This window comes from Nicotiana tabacum, chromosome 22, assembly GCF_000715075.1.
Source record: "Nicotiana tabacum cultivar K326 chromosome 22, ASM71507v2, whole genome shotgun sequence".
Lineage (NCBI taxonomy): Eukaryota > Viridiplantae > Streptophyta > Magnoliopsida > Solanales > Solanaceae > Nicotiana > Nicotiana tabacum.
The window spans coordinates 231,412,708-231,427,561 of record NC_134101.1 but is presented as its reverse complement, the minus strand read 5'-3'; the positions used below and the strand labels follow the sequence as shown (position 1 = coordinate 231,427,561).

At 37.8% G+C, this 14,854-nt stretch overlaps 1 pseudogene; it reads right to left on the bottom strand.

The window, feature by feature from the left end:
• Positions 1-3,407: 3,407 nt before the first annotated feature.
• Positions 3,408-14,630, bottom strand: LOC107828682 (putative disease resistance RPP13-like protein 1; annotated as a pseudogene).
• Positions 14,631-14,854: the final 224 nt, after the last annotated feature.

Genomic DNA, 14,854 nt, shown 5'->3' with positions numbered 1-14,854 from the left:
TGAACGGTTGGTGGATTCATGTTCAGGGTGTCAAGGTGGTCCTAGGGTGTTAAGGTGAAGGTCACCGGCGTTCATGCCGCCGGGATTAATGGTGAGGAATAAGGGGGCGGCTAGGGTTTCGTGGGGAAGGGGATGAGGACGAAAGCTGGGGTATTGGATAGGGGGGCAGGGTATGGTAGGAGACTTATATATGGAATGGGTGGATTGATTTCAACCGTTGGATGAGGCGAGATGGACGGCTTGGATCTGAAGGTTTAAAAGAAACGTCGTCGTTTGGCTTAGTAGGGGTCAGATTTGGTTCGGGTAGCGGGTCGGGTAATGGGAGTTATGGGTGAGAGATCCGGACCGTTGGTTTGAACGGTCGTGATGGATTGGCATTGAAACGACGTAGTTTTGGTGTTAAACTACGTCGTTTTGTGGCCTGGGGGTGGGCTGTTCGGACTGGTGGCTTGGGCTGTTCATTTGGGCCTCAGATTTTGAAAATGGGAATTGGCCCAAATTCATTTAAAACAAGTTTCAACCTCTTTTTCTTTATTTCTAATTTTCTTAAACACACAACCTAATTAAATAAAACTAAACACCATTAATTAACACTTAACGTATTTATTACACGCAATATAAAAAATGTCAAAAGTAGGTAAAATTAAACAAGGCAACAAATCAGGACAAACAAAATGCGTACTTTGTGATTTTCCATTTAACAACCGGATTTCGGTTTAAATTACGCATGACACATACATTTTTTGTATTTTGTTTCAATAAAAATAAAAATGGACAAAAAATCATAAATAATTAACAAAGTGCCATGTAAAATCCAAAAATTGTACAGCATGACCATTTGTTATTATTTTTATTTCTTTTGGAGCGATTGTCGCGTAAAAACAAAAATCACGTGCTAAACAAAACAAATGTTAACTTGTTAAAAATTGCAAAGTTCTTAACTTGTGTTTTCTGATTTATGTTCGTCTACCTCAGAAAATTGCAAAGTAAATATCCTTTCAACTATGAGCGCTGCCAACAGATCAAAGGAATTGCATAACTGTTGCCTATAAAAAAGATAACCAAAGATTTGAAAATAAATAATCCCTCTGTTTCAATCTCTCTTTTGCTACCGCAAAGGACTCAGTTCCAGACATCGAATACTACAATTAATAGAAAGCGCAAACTTCAGCTAAAAACTGAAAAAACATTCCATGTGGAAATGACTTTGTATCGTCGCAAATGCTTTCCATTATGTCAAACATCGTTTTCTGATTTGGTATGATATTTTGGAAGAAAACCAGAAAGCAATGCAATCAAATGAAACATGTTAAGCTGAGGAATTTGGTAGAGCAAAAGAATTTTAATTACTCAGAGCAATGTAAGCATAACGTCACACTCAGCTATAAGATCTGTAATATAGATTGCATATTGTTACCAAAAATCCTGAAAAAGATTGCTAAATTGAGATCAGAGCAATCTATCTAGTGCTTATCCTTTTAGTTGTTAAATTACGTACTAAGATGAATTTCCAAAGACAATAAACATCCGGATGACATATATGTGCATATACCAAGTTCATTACATGAGCTATCAGCTTTTTTGAGAAAATTATCTCAATTCCTGCATATACCAGATTTTGTTTTACAATGTTCAATGCAAATATAAGGATTTTAGCACCTTTTCTTGTTGTCATCTAACATTAAATTCATCTCGGTCTCAAGATGATTCCTCGGCTTCATTGTGGCAATGGACACACTACACACTGCTCATCAAGACTTTTAACAAAGGAAAAGAATTAACAAAGAAGCCAATAAAAGTAACCAAAAATAAAGAGACGTCGCTGATCCATAGACATCAAAGCGATGTGAAGACCTCCGGTCAGTAGTAAATGGAGCTCAGGAAGCCCTTCTTCTAGCAATGATTGAATTTGAGGTAAATTAAGAGTATATAGAGATTCAAGAGGTAAATTAAGCATAGAGCTTGTTACTACCATCTAACAATCCAACTTCTAGACTGCCCTGCATTACTAATTTAGAGAAAAACAAATGGAGGCAAAGAACTATATATTCACGGTGAAATAATTAACCTGTGTAAAACAAATATAAGGTATACAGGACTTCACTTTTGGGTGGCATCCTTTTTGAAAAAAACATGTTCCAGCTAGTTTTACATGTGGTCTTAGAGTCCTCAAGCAATAATCAGTTGCACAAAATGATTTCCTCTTCTAAAAAAACTCTCTTTTGTGATTTAGAAGTACTTATTCCATGCTAAACTAACACCATTAATTACACTTAAATATATATACTCTCGCTAGCTTGTTACAGAAAATCACACAGTGAGAATAATTACAACGATACTGCTGACAGGAGAGAGTTGATAGAATCTATGTTGCTCGGACTCTCTGAAAATGTCGCCGGGTGCGTGTCGGATACTCAAAAAGTAGTGTATTTTTGGAGAATCCGACACGGGTGCGGCAACATTTTGGATAATCCGCGCAACATAGGATAGAATCTACAACTTAGAAATCGATAGAACCATTTATCTCTGTGGAACTAAGCTTAACAGCTCTCATGATGGCGATTTATTTTCCAGTCTGTAAGATTTGATGGAGAAAATAGGTTAATAAAAAAGAAGAGAGAGTCTTAAAAAGTAACAGGCAGGTGAGGTACAACAAAAATAACAAGAAAAGAGAGTCTTTGGTTATTCCTCTATCATCATTAGTCGCCTGTCTTTCTAATAAAGGATCACATGAATGTTGAAAACTGACTCGCGCCTTTTGCTATATAATTTAGACAAATTACATTTACATTTATGAAACAAGCAATCTAACTGAGATTATATTGGAAGTGGTGTTGCTGCCAACTACTGACAATGGAAGTTTACTTATTTCCTAGATGATTTGGATGGTTGTCCGCGATTTTTTGTATATATGTGTGTGTATATGAAATATAACATCTATATGGAGCCTTAGAACAGAACTAGCGTTTAATGACAAGCAGAACATAATTCATGTCCCTGGTAGCAAATTGAAAAAAGTGGAGTTTGATCATTCTGACAAAATTTTATCTTTCTAGTTTCCACTGGAAACGAAACATCAAGCAGTAGAGAGGCTTCTAGCAAAACGGTTCCAATTCAGTTCTGATAGTTATATCTCATTGTTAGGCATCGATACCAGTAGCAAACAGAGTTGTTGGAAGTGAAACGGTTCCTTCATTCGCGCTACCAAATGCAGAAACAGCTGTAGCCGATTTATCCCAATCAGTATTGTACTGATAATGCACTAGGCCTTTAGGAAACACAAATTTGTAGAGTCTTAAGTATAGAGCTTTTTACTACTATCTAACAATCCAACTTCTAGACTGCCCTGCATTACTAATAATAGCTCGGATGCATGAAGGTGAGTGTGGGGCGGGTTGACAATGAAGTAGAAGAAGTATATGAGATATTATTTTTGACAATTTGACTTCCCTGCTCATCCTTTAAACTACACTGCCAATGGCTGATAAATTGCATTAGCGTTAACTATCAAAAGGCAGAGGTAACAAGCAATTTGAAAATCATCAGTATTACCTATTGAATACAGGGTGGTTAGAAACTCAAAGATCAAAATGAACAAAGCAATACGTGATGAAAAAGAACTGAGTTTGGAGATCTTCATCCATATATTTTGCTTTCCAAGCTTGATGAAAAAAGTAGCTGATTGTGACATAGAGATTGCTAGTTTCCGACCATTCGTGATCTTCCTTGTGATTCCATGAATTGACTGGGGTTTAAGAACAACGAACAGAAGATTGAAAAACTGCAACAACGACAATGTATCAACGGCCAAATCGAGCTAGTAGAAAAGGAAGGGAGGAAATCCTCAAAATAAAATACCAAGTTACTCTGCATCATATTTTGAACAGCTAATATGCATCAACTGAAACAAAAGAACTAATAAGATCTGGCTCTTTCTTATAGGAAATAAATTTTGAAGAAAAAGCAATATTACCTCAGAAATTGGTAATGGAATCGATAGTAGGAGGCTCTTTCTAGATGTTGAAGTGAAGTGAGGCACCAAAGACCTATTCTTAGGTCAGAAAGAGACGAGGGAAGTCCTTCTTCCAGCAGCGATAAAACTTCATTCCCTGAATGCATCAAAACTTTAGTTAGAGCAAATCAAGGCTGAACTATATAATACACAGAGCTAGTGTCTCCTCAGCTATAACAAAATAACCTATTTTAATTTGGGAAAATATCAGTTTTAATTTGATAGTTGATAGAACTGGATGATTTAATCGACAACAGAAAATGACTAGTTCTTTTAACTGATGTATTGGAAGAAACTGCTGCACAAAATTTTGCACAATATTTTCTAAGGGTGATCAAAGAGAAGCAGTACTGTCAAATTCCACACAAAAGAGTAGTACGTTTCTTCACTTACACTTTGCTGACAGACCACATTCAGCGCAACTTTCCATTCACCAATGGAGCTAAGAGCGTTAATAGCTTGCATATTGTTACCCAAATCATGATAAAAATAATTACTAAGATGATATCTGATAATCATATTGGGAAGCAATTTTTTTTTTTTTTATATGTAGGAGACAAACTTTGTGTCGCGTATACCTTTGAATTCTATAGTGGACATGCATTACTCTAAACCACGGCCTCCTCGCTCAACTCACTGAAAAGGGGAAAGAACAAGAATACATGAATTTCTATTGAGATGAAAGTTCAAGCAATACATGAACTAAAAAACGACAAGATGTAGAGCGAGATATATGACAATAATCTATGAATTGCAATTGATGAGATGAATCTCCAAAGACAATAAACATATGTCTGATATATATGTGTGTGGTAACAGATTAATATTACATTAAGCTATCAACGTTCTGGAGCAAATATGTGAATTCCTACCAATACCAAATTTTACAATGTTTCAGTGCAAATATAAGGATTTTATCATTTTTTTCTTTTTGTCATCTAACATTCAATTCATCCCAATCTGAAGATGCTTCCTCTGTTTCATAGTGGCAATAACCTCTTCACACTGCTCAACAAGATTTTCAACAAAGGAAAAGAATTAACAGAAAAGCGAAGAGAAAAAAAGAAAAAGAATAACTTACATCTGTTTAAGCACCTTCGTTTGAGTCATCACAGGTGTTCCCCATCGATATATATTTTGGGAATATGAGCAATATTTGGCCAGTAATCCCCTTTCTCAAATTCTAGGAGTGGTTCCAGCAATGGGCAGCTGCGAATATGTAGTTCAGAGATGGAAGAGGGCATCCCTTTTGCTGGAAGAGATTGGAGTTTAGGGCAATCGTAGATACTCAGCTTAGAGAGGGAGGAGGGCAACGCTGATTCTGGAAGAGGTTCGAGATTATTACCGCAACCACAGATAGGCAGCAGAGAGAGGAAGGAAGGCTTTCTTTTCACTTGAAGTGATTGGAGATTATAACTGTTGAATTTGGCAAAACTATTTGTCCCACATCGGTGGGAAGAGAAGGGTTGGAGGATTAACCCCTATAAAAGAAGGCTTAATGTTTAGGATTTAAACACACCTCTCATTTGCCTTCTCATCTGTTTAAGGTATTTGTATCTTCTCTCTTTAGTATTATTTCACTTGTATTTTTGGAGTGAAATAAAATATTGGTTGTGTCCGAGGAGTAGGCAAAATTAGCCGAACCTCGTAAATTCTGGTGTTCCCTTTATTGTTGCTTTATTGTCTTATTTATTATTTGGTGGCTGTCATAATTTTTGGTATAGTAGTTGTGACTTATTCACACTATATACATTTGGCTTCCGCAACAATTGGTATCAGAGCCAAGGTACTGTCTAAGTATGCTCTGTGGTTGCAGCATAGTCTGATCTTCCACATCAGAAAAGATTTATCTTGGTAATTGAGTCAAGGTTCTGTCTGAGTATGCTCTATGGTTGCAGCTTAGTCTGATCTTTCACACCAGAAAGGAAATGATCTTGATTTGTGTCGTCATCTATTAAATAATATTTGTGTCAAAGATGGGAGACAATAAACAAGAAGAATCTACATCAAGTGTCAACAATACGTCATCATTGACATCTTCGCTTATGACAAGAATTGTGTCAAATGCGAAATTTGCGGTCGAAATATTTGACGGGTCCGGACATTTTGGGATGTGGCAAGGCGAGGTCCTAGATGTCCTTTTTCAACAAGGGCTAGATCTGGCCATTGAAGAAAAGAAACCAGATGTTATTGGAGAAGAAGATTGGAGAATTATCAACCGTGTTGCTTGCGGTACTATTCGATCCTACCTTGCTAGAGAGCAGAAATATCCATACACAAAGGAAACTTCTGCAAGTAAATTATGGAAAGCACTGGAGGATAAATTTTTGAAGAAAAACAGTCAAAATAAATTGTACATGAAGAAGAGACTGTTTCACTTCACCTATGTTCCTTGTACCACGATGAATGAACATATCACCAGTTTCAATAAGTTGGTCACAGATTTGCAAAATATGGATACAACTTATGATGATGGTGATTTGGCCTTAATGTTGTTGGCGTCACTTCCTGATGAGTACGAGCACCTTGAAACTACTCTACTCCATGGAAATGACGAAATTTCTCTCAGAGAAGTTTGTTCGGCTTTGTACAGCTATGAACAAAGAAAGCGAGAAAAATAGAAGGGCGGAGAAGGAGAAGCATTGTTTGTGAGGGGTCGTCCTCAAAATCAAACGAGGACAAAGAAGGGAAGATCCAAGTCAAGATCCAGACCCAGCAAAGATGAATGTGCCTTTTGTCGAGAAAAAAGGGCACTGGAAGAAAGACTGTCCGAAGTTGAAGAATAAGGCCAAACATAACAATGGAAAGGCTATTATGGATTCAAATGTAGCTGATTGTGATGATTCAGACTTCTCATTAGTTACAACAGAGTCATCAACATCATCAGACATATGGTTGATGGACTCGGCTTGTAGCTATCATATGTGTCCCAACAGGGACTGGTTCGTGGAATTTCAAGAAGGAGAATATGGAGTCGTCCACACAGCGGATAACAGCCCTCTTACCTCATATGGCATTGGTTCAATACGATTAAGGAACCATGATGGAATGATCAGAACATTAACAGATGTTCGATATGTACCAGATTTGAAGAAAAATCTCATCTCTGTGGGAGCCTTGGAATCAAAAGGGTTTAAAATCATTGCAGAAAATGGAGTGATGAGGGTATGTTCCGGTGCACTAGTGGTAATGAAGGCTAATCGGAAGAATAATAATATGTACCGCTATTGTGACAGTACAGTTATTGGGACAGCGACAGTGACATCCAGTGACGACAAAGAGGCAGAAGCAACCAAGCTATGGCACATGCGCTTGGGACATGCTGGAGGAAAATCCTTGAAAACTCTATCAGATCAAGGATTGTTAAAAGGAGTCAAGGCTTGCAACTTGGAGTTTTGTGAGCATTGTGTTAAAGGAAACAGACAAGGGTTAAATTTGGTACAGCGATCCATAATACTAAAGACATTTTGGATTATGTACACTCTGATATTTGGGGTCCTTCCAAAACACCTTCATTGGGTGGGAAGCACTATTTTGTAACCTTTGTTGATGATTTTTCCCGAAGAGTATGAGTGTATACAATGAAGAGCAAAGATGAAGTGTTGGGAATTTTTCTCAAATGGAAGACGATGGTGGAGAATCAGACAGGCAGGAGGATCAAGTATATTCGCACAGACAATGGAGGTGAATACAAAAATGATCATTTCAATAAGGTCTGTGAAAATGATGGCATCGTCCGACACTTCACTGTTAGACATACACCACAACAGAATGGAGTGGCAGAACGTATGAACCGGACCTTGCTGGAGAAGGTACGGTGTATGTTGTCCAATGCTGGCTTGGGCAAAGAATTTTGGGCTGAGGCAATTACATATGCATGCCACCTCATTAATCGTCTACCATCTGCTGCTATTGATGGCAAGACACCATTTGAAAAATGGTACGGAAAACCTGCTGTATATTATAACTCTTTGCACGTGTTTGGCTCAACTGCATATTATCATGTGACGGAGTCAAAATTGGATCAAGGGGCAAAGAAGGCTATTTTTATGGGAATTACTTCTGGAGTCAAAGGATATCGCTTATGGTGTCCTATGACAAAGAAAGTAATATTCAGCAGAGATGTTATCTTTGATGAATCTGCTATGGTAAATAAGGTAACAGAAGACACCAAACAAAATAAAGGTGCTTCTAAGCAGGTGGAGTTTGAGGGAAAATTTATTTTTCCTACACAAGAAGCAGAGGAGGAAACAAATGAAGATTACCCTCTAGAAGGAGAGCCAGTAGAGGAGATTCCAACTCATGAACCTCAACAACAACTTGAATCAATAGCAACCAGCAGGCCAAAAAGAACAATAACAAAACCTGCTCGTCTCATAGAGACGGTTGCTTGTGCAACCTCAATTATAGCTGATGATGTTCCTACTACTTATAAAGACGCTGTCCAAAGTTCAGAAGAAGATAAGTGGAGGATTGCCATGAATGATGAAATACAATCCCTTCATCAGAATCATACATGGAGATTGGCCAATCTCCCGAAGGGAAAGAAAGCAATTGGATGCAAATGGGTATTTGCAAAGAAAGAAGGATTTCTTAACCAATTAGATATTCGCTACAAAGCAAGATTGGTGGCCAAAGGATATGCTCAAAAGGAGGGAATTGATTATAATGAAGTGTTTTCTCCAGTTGTAAAACATTCCTCCATTAGAATTATGTTGGCTTTGGTAGCACAATTGGATTTGGAACTAGTTCAGATGGATGTAAAAACTGCGTTTTTACATGGAAACTTGGAGGAGGAAATCTACATGACTCAGCCAGAAGGATTCAAAGTTGCTGGAAAAGAAAATATGGTGTGCAAACTTGAAAAATCGTTGTACGGATTGAAACAATCTTTTAGACAATGGTACAAGCGATTTGACGAGTTTATGTTGCGGCAAGGGTACAAGAGAAGCAAATACGATCATTGTGTGTATTTGCACAAGCTTAAAGATGGTTCCTTTGTATATCTTCTCCTATATGTTGATGATATGTTGATAGCTTCCAAGAATTCGGAAGAAATTGATAAGTTGAAGATTCAACTGAAGAAGGAGTTCGAGATGAAGGATTTGGGTGAGGCAAAGAAAATTCTTGGCATGGAGATAATTAGAGATAGACGTTCAAAGAAACTTTGTTTATCTCAAAAGGAATATTTGAAGAGAGTACTTCAACGTTTTGGCATAGATGACAAGACTAAGCCAGTTAGTACTCCACTTGCTTCCCATTTTAAGCTAAGTACTATTATGTCGCCAATGGATGAAGCTGAACGAGAGTATATGTCAAAGGTACCATACGCAAATGCTGTTGGTAGCTTGATGTATGCAATGGTTTGCACAAGGCCTGACATTTCACAAGCTGTTGGAGTTATTAGCAGATATATGCACAATCCAGGGAAGGAGCATTGGCAAGCTGTGAAGTGGATTCTACGGTATATTCATAATACTGTAGATGTCGGGTTAGTTTTTGAGCAGGAAGACAATCAGTCTGTAGTTGGATATTGTGACTCAGATTTTGCGGGTGATCTGGACAAACGAAGATCAACTACTGGTTATGTGTTTACTTTTGCAAAGGCACCAGTTAGTTGGAAGTCTACTTTGCAGTCAACAGTTGCTTTGTCTACAACAGAGGCAGAGTACATGGCTATTACAGAGGCTGTGAAAGAGGCAGTTTGGCTTCAAGGATTGCTAAAGGAGCTTGGTGTTGAACAAAAAGGTATCACAATTTTTTGTGATAGTCAAAGTGCTATTCAATTAGCGAAGAACCAAGTTTATCATGCAAGGACGAAGCACATTGATGTTCGGTATCATTTCATACGAGAAATCATAGAAGTAGGTGGAGTCACAGTGAAGAAAATTCATACTACGGAGAATCCTGCTGATATGCTGACAAAGGTGGTGATTGCGGTCAAGTTTCAACATTGTTTGGATTTGATCAACATTGTTGAAAACTGAAGATTGAAGATGAAGACACAATCAAAATTTGTTATTGAGAGAAAATTGAAGATGTGGAATTTTGCCAAGGTGGAGATTTGTTGAATTTGGAAAAACTATTTGTCCCACATCGGTGGGAAGAGAAGGGTTAGGGGGATTTCCCCCCTATAAAAGAAGGCTTAATGTTTAGGATTTAAACACACCTCTCATTTGCCTTCTCATCTGTTTAAGGCATTTGTATCTTCTCTCTTTAGTATTATTTCACTTGTATTTTTGGAGTGAAATAAAATATTGGTTGTGTCCGAGGAGTAGGCAAAATTAGCCGAACCTCGTAAATTCTGGTGTTCCCTTTATTGTTGCTTTATTGTCTTATTTATTATTTGGTGGCTGTCATAATTTTTGGTATAGTAGTTGTGACTTATTCACACTATATACATTTGGCTTCCGCAACAATAACAACTCCAGATGGTCAGCTCAGAGAGGGAGGAGGGCAGCGCTGATTCTCGAATAGATTTGAGTTGATGGCAGTACTTGATCTTTAGACGTTGAAGCGAGGTGAGGCGTCGAAGACCTTCGGTTGGTAGTGAATGGAGCTCATCATGGCTATCTAATGTTAGCTCAGAAAGAGACGAGGGAAGCCCTTCTTCCAACAGTGTCTGCATTTGAGGTAAATTATAAGTACATAGATATTCAAGAGAGGAGAGGCTTTTGAGAACATGGCTGCTTAATGTTTTCAGACTGGTTATCGAAAGAGTTCGAATAGAGGAAGGCAACTCCCAATTTTCACCAGCACGAATCTCTTTGTCACTACTATCATGTTTGATGTATAACTCTGTGAGTTTCTGTAAACCCCACTCCTTTCGCCCATTCACCAATTTCTTGCAATACCAGATTTTAAGGACTTCTAAATTGAAGGGAAATCCTTCTTCAGGAAAGGACTCTATTTCTGGACAAAATTGCAGTTTCAGTTCCTTAAGAGATGGAAGGAGTTCATTCATATGTTCTGGCAGCGACTTCAGCTTCTCGCATTGGCAAATATCCAAAGTACTCAACGACGTCATTTGAGCCACCGAAAGTATTTCAAGATTCTCACATTCATTAATTAGGAGATATTCAGTCCCATTGGGAATGAAAAGCATGGTAAGGTCGTGGCAACTGCTTACACTCATATAGCGTGCTTGTGGGACCAACTCAGGTAATATCTCATTTATAGAATCACATCCTTCCAGTTCCAAATTCTCCAGAAACATGTTACTTCCTCCAGCTGATGACTCCAATTTCAATTTCCCACAATGCTCTATCTTTATTTCCTTCAAGGTATTTGGCATACTGCCAAAAGGCAAGGAGGTAAGAGAGTGACAATCACTTATGCATAATTCAACAATCTGTTTCATTCTTTGAAGTTGAGATAAAAACAGTCCAGCATGATAAAAAAGAACTCCAACCTTAGGAGAACCTTCAACTTCAAACTCTTTTAGACTTGAAAATTCTATAGGTGTCTCTAGATTGAGTTGCGGACATTTTGAAATTGTCAAACTTGTCAGAGAACAAAGATTTTCAGGCAACGTTCCAATCAACTTGGGGCAATTAACAATTGAAAGCTTCTGAAGCATAGGAAACTCTTCTCCATTCCCTAGTATGTGCCACTGCTTCCACTTCAGCATCTTGTCAAACTCAAGTCGCTCAAGAGAGTTAAAAGGCTTTTTGGAGGACGAACTACCATAGAATTCGTTAGTCACCTCTGTTATTCGATGCATCCCTCTAATGGTAAGGAATTTCAGAGAAGGAAGTTGGCCTAATGCTGGCAAGGAATAACAGTCGTTGCAGTTGCTTAGAGACAATTTCACTAGCTCAGAAAATGAATGATCAGCTAGCCAATTTGGAAAGTTTGTCCCTCTATATCCGTTGATCTCAAGTTCTTTTATGTTTGGATTTGGATGTAGCTTACCAAGTATGTCTCTTTCATTTTGTGAACTGTCCGCAGTACTTACACTCCACTCCAATGATAACTTTTCAATATGTTCCTTTCCTCTCATGTTTGCCTTCAAAGATTCGCTTCTGTCGGCCACATTTTCCAACTCTAGAATAGATAGAGATCCATACAAGTTATGTAGTTCACCTAAATCTTCCAATCTCCAACCACTGGGATCACCTAGAAGAAATTTAGCTCCCAATAACACATGGAGGCTTTTCAACTTGCTCAGATGTAGTGGCCTCTTCAAGCGAGAAGTACCACTAATGTCAAGGTGACACAAGTTTATCAACTTTTCCATCTGCTGTGGTAACTCCTCAAGGAATTCACAAGATGATAAGAGAAGTGTCTCTAAGTTATAGAGTACACAAATAGAATCTGGTAATTGCTTTATCTCTGTCCAAGAAAGGTCCAAAAATCTTAGGAGCTTAAATTCAAAAAACAAGACATTCGGCAACTCCACAATCCCATAACGAGACAATGATAGTGCCCTTAAGGATGTTAGTGTTGGCAATATATTATGCAACACCCTCTTGCTTAGAGGTCGACCATAGATATTGTTGATTGGAAGCAATGTCCTCAGCTGCTCCAGTTTGTAGAGAGGTTTCAACTTTTCAAATTCACCACCATATCCCCTTGAATATGATAGGTGTTGACATCTTCCCAACATATCAGATCCTTTGTTATCTTCCAAATTAATGCAAAGTTTTGAAGATGTAATTTGGGCCAAATCATTCACAAGGTCGTGCATTAAGAATTCCTCTGCATTAATTTTAGAAGAATTTGGGACCCTTTCGAAAAGTGATCTTGATTGCAACTCGAGGAAGAATAGGTTCCCTAAATCTTCAATTGTTTCATTTTTTTGTAACCCCTGTACTAGACCATTAGCAATCCACAACTGAATGACTTGTTTCTTCCGAAATGGATAATCTTTCGGAAATATTGCACAGTAGGAAAAGCAATGCTTCAAATGCACGGGAAGATCATTGTAGCTCAACATCAACGCTGGTAATATGCTTTTGTCTTTCAGCTCCCATATTTCACTCCTCAAAATGCTTCTCCACTCTTCAATCTTTGATTTGGACTTTAACAAACCAGCAAGTGTCTTTAGTGCTAAGGCCAAACCTTTGCACTTAGCTGCGATTTGTTTCCCGACTTCTACATGGTCTAGATGTTCCTTAGTGTCCATTTTCTCAAATGCATGTCTTTTGAATAAAGACCAAGAGACATCACTAGACAAAGTATCCATGCTAATTTGCTCATTACCCATTGTCTTGGCAACACTTTCCTTACGTGTCGTCACAATGATCTTACTTCCAATTTCTCCTTGTGCAAAAGGAATTCTCAAGGTATCCCACTCAATGTAGTTGTCATTCCAAATATCATCTAACACAAAAAAAAACTTTTTTCCTTTTATGCTTTCCTTCAATTTGATTTGAAGCTGATTAAAATTGTTATCAACCGTCAAGTTGGATGAACCAATTTCTTCAAGTAATCCTTTTGTTATTCTAGAAGCATCATATGGTTCAGACACACAGAACCAAGCATCATATGTTATTCTAGTCGAAATGGTCTTTCACCTTCTTATTATTGTACACAGTTTTAGCAAGTGTTGTCTTGCCAACCCCCGCCATTCCAACAATAGGAATTACACTATAGCTATACGTTTTTTCATCGGCATCAACAGACAATAAACGGTCAACCAAAGTCTCAATTTCATTCTGCCTACCAAAGATATCAGATTCATCAACCAAAGATGTTGAAGGTACTCTAGTTTCTTGTTTAATAGAAACAAGATAGTCCTTTAGGCCAAGCCTACCAATTTGCTTTTCCAACTCCTCCAATGTTTCAGTGGTGCCTTCCAACTTCTCCTTTATGTTAAGAAAAAATCCATCACTCAAGCACAAGTTGAGGTCACTTACCTGCTGGTTGCTTGCTTCTGCATGATTTTGATGCTGACCTTGCACCTTAACTCTCAGAACTTCATAATTGATTTCTTCCATTAAGTTTTCCGCATTGTCGACAGCATCTCGGAGTTCATTAAGCCACTGAGTCACGTTTGGATTAGATGCCTGCTTATTCTCTGCATCAGTAAGCACAGCCCGGAAACCACACAAAGTCCTCCTTAGCTTCTCTAAGAGTCGAACATCATGCTTTCCCCTCTGAAACATCTTCAGCAGCTCGCCCCGAGGAGCATGCCTATCAAAGAGAACATTCAAAGCTGAAGATAGAAATGCACCTCCAACTGCTAAGCCAATCTCCATTTCTGAAAGCTGCAAAGCAAGACAAGAAAATCATAAAATGATTAAGAACTTGGAGAGGATTAATATTTCAATCTTAAAAATAGTGCTAGTTTTACCTGTTCAAAGCTAAGAGTAATATGAACAAGAATGCGCAAAGTATATGCTAGCTTGAATAATTGAGGCAAGCTGTTTGGGAAATGATGTAAATTGCTATGGGGTATGTGTTAGCTGTGCATTTTGCTCATATCATGAAAATGTTTTAGAAATTTAAATGACTGTTAAATTATTGCTGAAATTCCTATGAGATACTCTACACTATACATTCTGGAAAATAATGTTCCTTATCTTATCATTTTTTCAAGTTCAAATTTCTGTGAGGTTGTAAATAATTTTCTTTGCAATATTCTCTTTCAGGTTGTAAACAATGGTAGGAAAATAATTAAGGTTGGCTTTAAATTTTAATAGTGTTGTCTCTGTCTCTAAAGAAATTATTGATCTATTATATGTGGTAGCTAGTTGTTATTAGTGACAGTTTCAGCATAACTTGACAAATCTAAATTTTGAAATTCTTTGATATCATGTTTTCGAAACTATTAGAGCTTGAGAATATAAGATGCATATTAGCAGTTCTAGTATAAGTTTTCTACCGATAAGGATTAAA